The sequence below is a fragment of the Cetorhinus maximus genome, chromosome 18 (genome assembly GCF_964194155.1).
Source record: "Cetorhinus maximus chromosome 18, sCetMax3.hap1.1, whole genome shotgun sequence".
Classification (NCBI taxonomy): Eukaryota; Metazoa; Chordata; class Chondrichthyes; order Lamniformes; family Cetorhinidae; genus Cetorhinus; species Cetorhinus maximus.
In genome coordinates this window covers 99313608-99324404 of record NC_135896.1, presented here as the reverse complement: position 1 = coordinate 99324404, position 10797 = coordinate 99313608, and positions in this window count along the sequence as shown.

Here is a 10797-nt window from a genome sequence, read left to right as displayed (position 1 = left end):
AAGTCTTCAGTACTATTGCCAGAATATTGTCAGGGCCCATGGATTTTGCACTGATGTGCTGGGATCCTCCATCATTGAGGATGAGGATATTTGTGGAGCCTCCTCCTTCAGTGAGTTGTTTAATTGTCCACCACCATTATGACTGGGTGTGGCAGGACTGTAGAGCTTAGATCTGATCCGTTTGTTGTGGGATTGCTTAGCTCTGTCTGTCACTTGCTGCTTATGCTGTTTGGCACGCAAGTAGTCCTGTTTCATAGCTTCACCAGGTTGACACCTCATTTTTAGGCATTCCTGGTGCTGCTCCAGGCATTCCCTCCTGCACTCTTCATTGAACCAGGGTTGATCCCATGGCTTGATGGTAATGGTAGAGAGGGGGATATCATGAGGCTTTGGATTGTGTTTGAGTGCAATTCTGCTGCTGCTGATGGCCCACAGCGCCTCATGGATGCCTAGTCTTGAGTTGCCAGATCTGTTTGAAATCTATCCCATTTAGCACGGTGGTAGTGCCACACAACATGATGGAGGGTATCCTCAATGTGAAGACGGGTCTTAGTCTCCACAATGACTGTGCAGTGGTCACTCCTGCCGATACTGTCATGGCCCTCTTGTTGGTTCCCTCACCACCTGCCACAGACCCAGTCTAGCAGCTATGTCCTTTTGGACTCAGCCAGTTCAGTCAGTAGTGGTGCTACCGAGCCAAGTTGGTGATAGACATTGAAGTCCCCCACCCAGAATACATTCTGCACCCTTGTCACCTTCAGTGCTTCCTCCAAGTGATGCTCAACATGGAGGAGCACTGATTCATCAGCTGAGGGAGGGCGGTACGTGGTAATCAGCAGGAGATTTCCTTGCCTATGTCTGACCTGATACCATGAGACTTCATGGGATCCGGAGTTGATGTTGAGGACTCCCAGGGCAGCTCCCTCCTGACTGTATACCACTGTGCCAGCACCTCTGCTGGGTCTGTCCTGTCCTGGTTAGATATACCTACCATGCTTAACTAATTGGTTTAGTTTATCCACTGTCGTAATTATTTAATTGATTTAAACAATGAGGATAAAGATTAGCAGAATGTTGTTTTCATACAATGGGTTGTTGAATGCTTTGTGGTTGAGGCATGCAAGGCTGCATCTTTTTGGATAGATACCTGAAGTGAAGGAAGATAAAGGACAATGGGGAGAGTGCGGGGCAATGGGATTGGTTTTGGCAAAGTTTCATCAGAGACATGATGGGCCAAGTGGCCTCTTCCTGTGCTGTAAGCTTCTACGGTTCTGTGTTAATTTCATTTTCTCATCACAAATGTAATTGGGACAAGCTATTATTCTAATACAAATTGTACTTCTGTATAGTTTTAACAAACAGATCTTTGTTTAACAGTAACCTCTCAAAGATTGTGCTTAATCTATTAATTGATATGCCTGAGGCTTAGTTCCTTATTATTCCCGCGTATATCAGCAGTCAGCAGAGTGCCCTAAGTTCTGATAATTTACACAAACCTCTTGAGGTTTCACAAGTCACTATGTACAAACCAAATCTTTACAATAGAATGCTTAATGGTCTGAGACTGGTAATGAGCCGTAGACTGCAAAGGAACGTGGGTGTCTCTCTCCATTAGAAAGAGAAAGACAATTGGTTATATAGCTTGAGGGGCACGACTCCACATCAAGTGTGGGACAAGGCCAGAATTACATTTAAGACAAACTAAATTAATGCTGATGGCTTGATTGTGATAGACAGATTTTAAATATAATCATGTGTTAACCAATGAAAAATCTACCATGTTGGTTAACCAGATTAAACAATAGTGTTTATGTTTAAGAAAAAGCTTTATCCACTCAAACCTAGTTTACAATTAAGAGCTTAGATTGTGCAAGGCCGTTCGGTTTGTACTTTTCCACATCGGAAGAAATATCGGCAAGTAAAATCAAGGAGAACCCAGAGATATTTTATAAATACACAAAGAACAAGAGGATCACTAAGGAAAAGGTTAGGTCAATTAAAGACCAAAATAAGTAGCTTGTGTGTAGAGGCACAAGGATAAAAATGAATACTTTCTGTCTGTTTTCACAAAAGAGAGGGACAAAGCCTATATTGTCATTAAGGAGGGGGAGTGTGTGAAATATTGAATGAGATTACATATAGGATTACATGGGCTATCCAGCACAGAAACAGGCCATTTGGCCCAACCAGTCCATTCTGTTGTTTATGCTCCACTCGAGTCTCTTTCCATTTCTCCACATCTAAATGAAAAGGTAAATATACAGGGTGACCAGTCTCCGGGTCCAGATGGACTTCATCCTAGGGTCTTAAAAGAGGTGGCTAATGAACTAGTGGATGCATTGGTGTTAATTTTCCAAAATTCCCTAGATTCTGGAAAGGTTCCATCAGACTGGAAAGTAACAAACATAACCGGAGACATGACGTTTGCAGTTATTCCAATAGAGATATAAGTTATTTATGTAGTTTCAAATTAAGGAAAGTTTTGGCATTAAAAGGTAGTTAATTTGTATTTCTACCTAAGAACAGCCCATGTGTGGAGGTTAGCGAGATTCTCTGTTTTGAATTATCTATGTGAATTCGGTTCGAGTGCAGCCAACAGACAAGACTGGTTGAAAGAAGCAGCAGAGAGCCAACAGGAAGACTGGTTGATGCTTGGAAAGCAGCAAAGAGACTGTGTCAGCTTTGGGTCTTATGTAGCGTGTAGCTCCTTGGAAGCCAGACCTACACCTGAAGTAGAGTAAATGGTAGATCTATTGTCTATGACGCAGCCTGAGGTTGGGAGCTGCTATTTAGTACAAGACAAAATTGGTACTGGGTAAAATGACTGGAAATTTTAAGCTAAATGAAGAAAGCTACAGTAATCCTCACAGTGAAATGCAGTTAACCTTGGAACAATTAGAGTTCTGGATGTTATCAGCTTTGTTGCAGTTTGAAACCATAGCAATGGACTACAAAAGGGTGTTTTCTGATGTTTTAAGTCACTGCGCAGGAGGCTGAGGTCAGTAAAGAAAGAGCAGGAGGGTTGCTTAACCCAAAACTAATGGAAGGACCCCCATGACATCTTGTACTTTGGAGAAAAGCTGGAAAACTGAAGGGAAATCAGTGAATTCATTTTATATACACAGTCAAGGTTGTTTTTGTTTTAAAAAGTGAAATCTTGTGGTGTAGTTCTGTCAGTTAATTCCTGGGTGTTTGGATTTCTTCTTCAAACGTTAACAGCCCCGAACAGGATCCTAGCGCCATCATATCATAAAGTTTACACTAGTAATGCAGAAGAATAAGGAACAATCTAAACTCAAATGTATAAGTTGAAAGAGGGCTAATTTCAATGGGATGAGAAGGGATCTAGGTAGGGTAAAATGGAATCGAAGACTGACAGAAAAATTGTACTGGGACAATGAATGATCTTTAAGCAAGAAAGACCTTGTGTCAGTTTGTATAGTAGAGGAAAAAAGAGCGAAAGGTAGGGAAACCAAAGCCAGAACTCCTTAGATGACGAAGGAGATAGAGAACACGATGAAACCAAAAAAGAGCATGATGCCTGTCAGGTGAATGCTTCAAGTCAAATACAATACGTTGAAAAGGAAAGTGAGGAGAAAAATAAGACTGGCAAGGAGAGGCTATGACAATAGAATGACAGCCAACACTAAATAGAACCCAAAAATCTTCGACACATGTAAATAGCAAGAGTTGGAGTGGATTCTATAGGGACAAAGAGTATGATATATGTTTAGGGTCCCAGAGCAAGGCTAGAATACTTAATGAGTACTTTGTATCCATATTTACTAAGGAAGGACCAGCTGACAAAATATCAGTAGAAACAGAAATGGTTAGGATAATGAATGGAATAGAAGTAGAGGGGCAGGAGGTAGTGGAAAGGCTGACTATGTTTAGAGTGGATAAGTTGCTTGCTCCAGATGGCTTGTATCCCAGGTTGCTAAAGGAAGTAGGGGTGAAGGTAGTAGAAGGGCTTGTCATAATCTTCCAATCTCCCCTAGATATGGGGGCAAGTGCCAGAGGATTGGAGAGTGGCAAATGTGACATCCATATTCAACAAAGGGTGTAAGGACAGTCCTAGCAACCACAGACCAGTTAGTTTAACATCAGCGATGGGTCAGGTTTTAGATAATAATCAGGGAAGGATCAATCACAGGCACTTGGAGAGGTTTGAGTTAATTAAGGAGAGGTAATACGATTGTAAAAGGCAAACCATGCTTAACTAACCTAATTGAATTTTTTGATGAAGTAACAGAGAAGGTTGATGACAGGGATGCAGTGGACGTTGTCTATATGGGTTTTAAAGCTTTTCACTGAGTATCACATAAAAGGCTGGTTAACAAAATGATGGGTCACCCAATAGGAGGGTCATTGTCAGCTTGGATAAAATATTGAATTAAGGACAGAAAACAGCGGGTCATGGTAAATGGTTATTTTTCAGGCTGAAGGTTGGTAGATAGTAATGTTCCTCATGGTTCAGTGCTGGGACTACTGACTTTCTTTTTGATACCCTGTGTGTAAAAAATATTCTTGTATATTGGAATACAGTGTAAAATTTCAAAATTTGCCGATGATACCAAACTTAGAGGGGTGTCAAACAATGAGAATGATACAAATTAACTTCAACAAGACATAGATGGGCTTGCAGAATGGCAGGTGGAATTTAATGCAGAAAAGTGTGAGGTGACGCATTTGGCAGATGGAATAGGAAGAGTCAATATAGACTTAATGGCACTGCTCTAAAGAGTGTGCAGAGATAGGGGTCAGGGAGTTCATGTGTATTGATCTTTGAAGGTGGCAGGACATATTGAGAGAGTAGTTGGCAAAGTTTATTTGATCTTGAGCTTCAATAAATATTGAGTACAAAAGCAGGTAAGTTATGCTGAACCTTTATAAAACTCTGGTTAGGTCACAACTAGAGTATTGCATCCATTTCTAGTCACCACACTTTAGAAAGGATGTGAGGATCCCTGAGAGGATGCAGAGGGGATTTACCAGAATGGCTCCAGGAATAGGTACAAGGTTAGGCTGGAGAAGCTGGGGTTGTTTTCCTCGGAGAAAAGGAGTTTGAGGGGAGATTTGAAAGGGCTGTAAAGTTTGCATAAAGTGGAGAAGGAAAAGCTCTTCCCATTAGTTGATGGTACAAGGACTAGGAGACACAGATTTTGGCAAGGGATACGGGAGGGATATGAGGAAGAACTTTTTTACGCACTGAGTGCTAATGACCTGGAACTCACTGCCCATGAGGGTGGTGGAAGCAGAGACGATCAATGACTTCAAAAGGAAATTGGATGGGCATTTGAAGGAAATATACTGGCACGGCTACTGGCATCAAATTGGGGAATGGGACTTACAAATGAAATGTAGGAGTTTATTCTGACAAACAAAATGATCAAATGCAAAGAACAAACGATGAAATTTATTGAACTGATCCCTCGATGGAGTTTCCCACTCAGACCTGAGTGAATCGATTGCCATCAGGTATATTGACATGATGCCTTTTGGGCAATTATGTACAATTTTTCACAAGTTTCAGAGAATCTTAAGTTTGATTTTAATAAGATAAGGATATAAATATAGATGAATCCCAAAAATGTGCTAGAAATCTTTTGGAGATTTTCCTGTCCACCTTGGAAAGGCATATTCTAGGAGATTTAATTTTGCTAACTACTCTAGATTATTCATACTTTAGAATTTCTCATCTTGAATTATCTGAGATTAATTCAATTTTTTGAGTTGACATCCAGATTTTCATTTGTTGAACTTACTTCTGAAGAGTTTTCTTTCCAAAGAATTTTTTTCTTCCATTTAACTTTCACATCAGGTTGTATTTTTAACTTCTGCAATGGCAATCCTAGTGAAGAGGCTCTTTCAACTCACTCCATCATCGCTAACCAGTCTACTCATGAATAACACTGTACTGAGAAATTCAAAGATAACACTGACAGAAGATTGTAGCTAACTCAAAAAATACTTGCCCTCCAATTTTTCTGTGAATTTCACTTTTTCATTCATTTGAATGTCAAGAAAATAAAAGCACGTGTAACAATCAGCAGTTGGGTCTCATTTCGTGATGAAACGTCTAGTTCCTTATCATACTGCTAAATGCCCACTGAATGATTCCCTAATACAGAGGCATACATAGCCTAATCATCTTATTCAAGATGAATGAATTCAGCCTTCTTCAATATGACATTATAACATCTGCAAGTTTAAATATTTTCAGCTCCGTCATAAAATATGTCTTGGGCGTTATAGTAGTTAGTGTTTCCTTAGATATTTCAATGACCCAAACACACATTAAATACCTATGTTGTACATCAATTAAATGTTGCCTGAAATTAATTAATTTTCATAGGAAGATCTGATAGTGACCCCAATGCCCAATTAAGTGCATTAAACTAGCAATCTCATTTTCACTTCGAACATATATAAAACAAGAAGGGACCCAGATGATGGAATAGACATTTTCCTATGACTCTGTAGACTCAATTTATATCAGTAGCACTTATTGCCCTCCTGGAGGAATACACTGTGCCTCCACCCTCTCCTGGTGTAGCTAGTGTGGCACACCACCTTGAGAAGGGCACTAAATATGTTCTATAAACCGACCAATGTGATGCCCACATACCAAATTTGGATTGCACAGATCCATTGCTTATCACTCACAAAGGATCAAGTGTTCAGCTGCAAAATGGGCCCAACACTAGCGTTACTTAAAGGGCAAGGCAACCACCTTGGTTATCTTGAAGAACTCGTCCTGTTGAAGAGTGCTTGAAAGCGCCCTGGTGTGCTTCTGGAGGTGTTGTGGTGAGTTTCTGTATTCGGCAGAGAGTGTTGCTCCATCCTCGCAGGGAGGGCAGATGAGTAGGTGACCTGTCCACTCAAAGACTGCAACAGGTGGTAGTTGCAGTGCCACTGGGTCTGTAGCATGCCAGGGAGTGACCAAGTGACAGTGTTTTTCATCAGGTGTGGTGTTGCTCTATCTTCTCCTCCTCGGGCTCCTGTGGCTGGGCAGGAGACAGCTCATCAATGTCTGAAAGCTGAAAATCACAAAGGGGAAGGTTGAGGTGAAAGAAAGCGGGGGTGGTTGGGGGTGGGGTGTGGGGGTGGGGCAGGGACAGGGCTCCATGGTCACACCATTAGCAGCTTGCTCATCATACCAATTAGCAGGATGAGGATGAGCTGGGAGTTGAGAAGCAGCATCAGGCAGGAATGTACCTTCATCCTCAATATTCTCAGTGACACCAGATGCCATGGGCTCTGTCATAGGTGGTGCATGGGGCAGTGAACCATTTCTTCTGTAGGCCTCATGAGATACAGGCATCCTTGGGCCACCTGCTAGTTCTGCTCTGCTCCATTATATTTTGTGTCATCTTATTCTGCAAGAGAGAAGGGAGAATGTCAAGGACTGTGTTGTAATATTTGTGTGATGTCCCTGAATGGTTGGTGGAATATGGAGGTAGTGAGAAGTGGATAAGAGGTCAGTGGCATCATTAGGTACGTGAGGGTGAGATGGAGTATCTGGATGTAATGCATGAATCCTGAGTGTCAGGGACAGTTGCTGAGTGAGTGGTGCATTGAACAGTGTGAGGTGGGTAGGAGATGCCATGTAAAGTTGCATTCACTGACCTTGACCACCCATATGAGGTCGTTAGACTTGTTGTGGCACTGCTGCCAGGTCCTCAGGTCCAGACACCAGGAATTGACCTTCTTGGCTCCCACCTGCTCCCAATCCTTCTGAAGGTCTCCCATGTCTCTCTCTCTCCTCCAGTCCACCTCGATGGCCTTCAGCATTGCATCTGACACTCTAGAACCTATCTCTGGTCTGGTGTTCCATTTACCTTGTTTAGAATTGTAGCAATTGTATTCATGCAGCAGCAACCCTGCCATTTATGCAGTTTCTCTTCAAGCAAGACAGAATGCCTTTAAGAACAGAAGGTTGACAATGCTGCTAAACCCCCTGCTGAATGAAGAACCAACCAGGAGGAGCCATTCAGCCCAATGCTGCTCTCAGATAAATGAGGCGAGAGCATCAAATTTGCATGTTATCCACCGTTTTTAATATTCTTTCATGGGATGTGGGTGCTATTGGCAATGCCAGCATGTTGCCCATCCCTAATTGCTCTTTGAGGGCAGTTAAGAGTCAACCACATTGCTGTGGGTCTGGAGTCACCCCTAAAGGAGGCATTAGTGCACCAGGTGCATTTTTTGCGATCACTGATGATGGTTTCATGGTCACTATTACTGAATTATTTAACTTTAATTCCAACAGCTGCAATGGTGGGATTTGTACCCATGTCCTCAGAATATTAGCCTGAACTACTGGATTACTAGTCCAGTGACATTACCACTATACCACTGTGTCCCCCTCAACCGCTGTTGGAAGGAGTGCAGAAAAGCCATGAATCATGACCCCCTACATCCAAATCAAAATATCCAATTTTTAACCCAATTATTTGGAAATGGCTTCCTGATGTTTCATATTGGAACCTATTTTATAATAAGAAAAGTTCCCCGCATCCTTTGTAAATTTTCAACATATATTAAAGTCTTGTTTCAAACAAAACTCACAATACAGCTGAAAAATAGCACAATACAATTCATTTTTAAAACCTCAAAAATGTGTCAATTAAAAATGTCAACCAACAAGTAGGAAAGGTTTCATTTTGATGCGAGCAGAATATACTGTATCATTGTGATGTAGGCCTTTCTGCTCTGAGAGAATTCTTCAACCAAACCAAGTAAAGTTGAGTAATGCATAGGGAGGTGTGACTACTGTTATTTCAGAAGCTTTATATAGTCACATTATTTGCACCATGCAAAATGACATTGTCTTCATTAACAATCTGGAGAACATTCCAACTGAAAATGAAGATTTCTTTAAGGAAAAAAGTCACTTGTTCTCATGATTTGTTCTCAGGATGTGTGTGACACTGGCAAAGCCCTGATTTATTGCCCATCCCTAATTGCCTTGAGGTGGTGGTGGCAAACATTCTCCCTGAATTGCTGTAGTCTTTGTGGTAATTCCAGCAACAGTGAAGCAGTAATAATACTGAGGATGGTATGTGACTTGGAGGGGAACGTGGACGGAATATTTTTGTCCTCCATAGTAGAGATCACAGAGGAGACAGCTGCTGTCAAAGTAAGAATGTAAGAAATAGCAACAGGTGTAGACCATTCGGCCCTTCGAGCCTGCTCCGCCATTCAATAAGATCATGGCTGATCTTCTTGTGTTTCGATTTCCACATTCCCATCTAACCCCGATAACCTTTGATTCCCATAAGAAACCTCGGTGAGTTGCTGCAGTGTGTACTGAGTCCAGTGACAGGGACGCCAAGCAAGTGAACTGCTCTGTCCTGGATGCTGTCAAACATTTTGAGTGCAGCTGAAGGCTGCATTCATCTACAAGATGCACTGCAGAAACTCTCCAAAACTGCTTTCCAAACCCCCGACCAGTACCATCTAGAAGGACAAGGGTAGCAGATAGATGGGAACACCACCACCTGCAAGTTCCCCTCCAAACCGCTCACCATCCTGATTTGGAAATATATCGCCGTTCCTTCACTGTCGCTGGGTCAAAATCCTGGAACTCCCTTCCTAACAGCACTGTGGGTGTACCTACACCACATGGACTACAGCGGTTCAAGAAGGCAGCTCACCACCACCTTCTCAAGGGCAACTAGAGATGGGCAACACCCACATCCCAAAAGTGAATAAAAAGAAAAGTGAGTGGCGATGATTACATTGCACTCCTCACATGAGCCTTGTAGAAGGAGAAACTTTGAGTGGTCAGGAGGTGAGCCATACAGTGGACAGCACCCAGCATCTGCCCTGTTCTTCTTGTCACAGTGTTAATATGGTGGGTCAAGTTAAACTTATGGGCAATGATGACCCCCAAAATGTTGACAACAGGGGATTTAGTCATGGTGTTGCCATAAAGGAGAGGTGACATGGCACAGCTTTCTTATTCCAGATGAGCGTTGCCTGTTATTTAAGTGGCGTGAACGTTGCCTACTAGCTGTCAATCCAGCCAGGAGATAACATCAAAGGTTTACATTTAAAAGCAATACCGATAGTTTTCAATTAAATTTAATCAACTTGTCCCATAATTTGAATTGCTCTGCTAAGGTATAGGACAAATATAGAATATGGTGAATAATTACATTTTACCCAAGATTTATTAAGTGATGCTACTCCCATATTTCTTAAACATGTCTCCACTTTGTAATACCCACCTCAGAGTTGTAATTTCTTTTTTTTAGTACATATGCATACTTGCTCGTACATTAACATTAAATCTTGAATCCACATCCATTGGAAGTAATGACCTGAATTGAGCTAGCATTTACTGCTTATTGTGGTAGTGACTCACCCTTTGCATGTAGAAGTGTTTTCTAACTTCTCTCCTCGATGGCCTGATTCTAATTTTCCGGTTATTTCCCCTTGTCCTAGACTCCTCCACCAGTGGGAAAACCTTTCTCTCTCTCAATCCTACAAATTCTTTTCAAAATCCTAAAAATCTCAATCAAATTGCCCCTTACCTTTCTATACGCCAGAGAATGCAAGCCTAGTTTATGTAATCTTTCTTTATAATCTAACTCATGGATTCCTGGTGGTAGCATTCCGGTGAATCTGTGCTGAATGCCTTCTAAGGCCAATACATTCTTTTTAAAATACAGTGCCCAGAATTTACAATGTTCCAAATATGGTCTAACCAGGGCTTTGCACAACAATTGCAAAACTCTGTCCCCTTGATATTCTAGCCAAATAGTTACAAAGGTGAACAATTCCATTTGT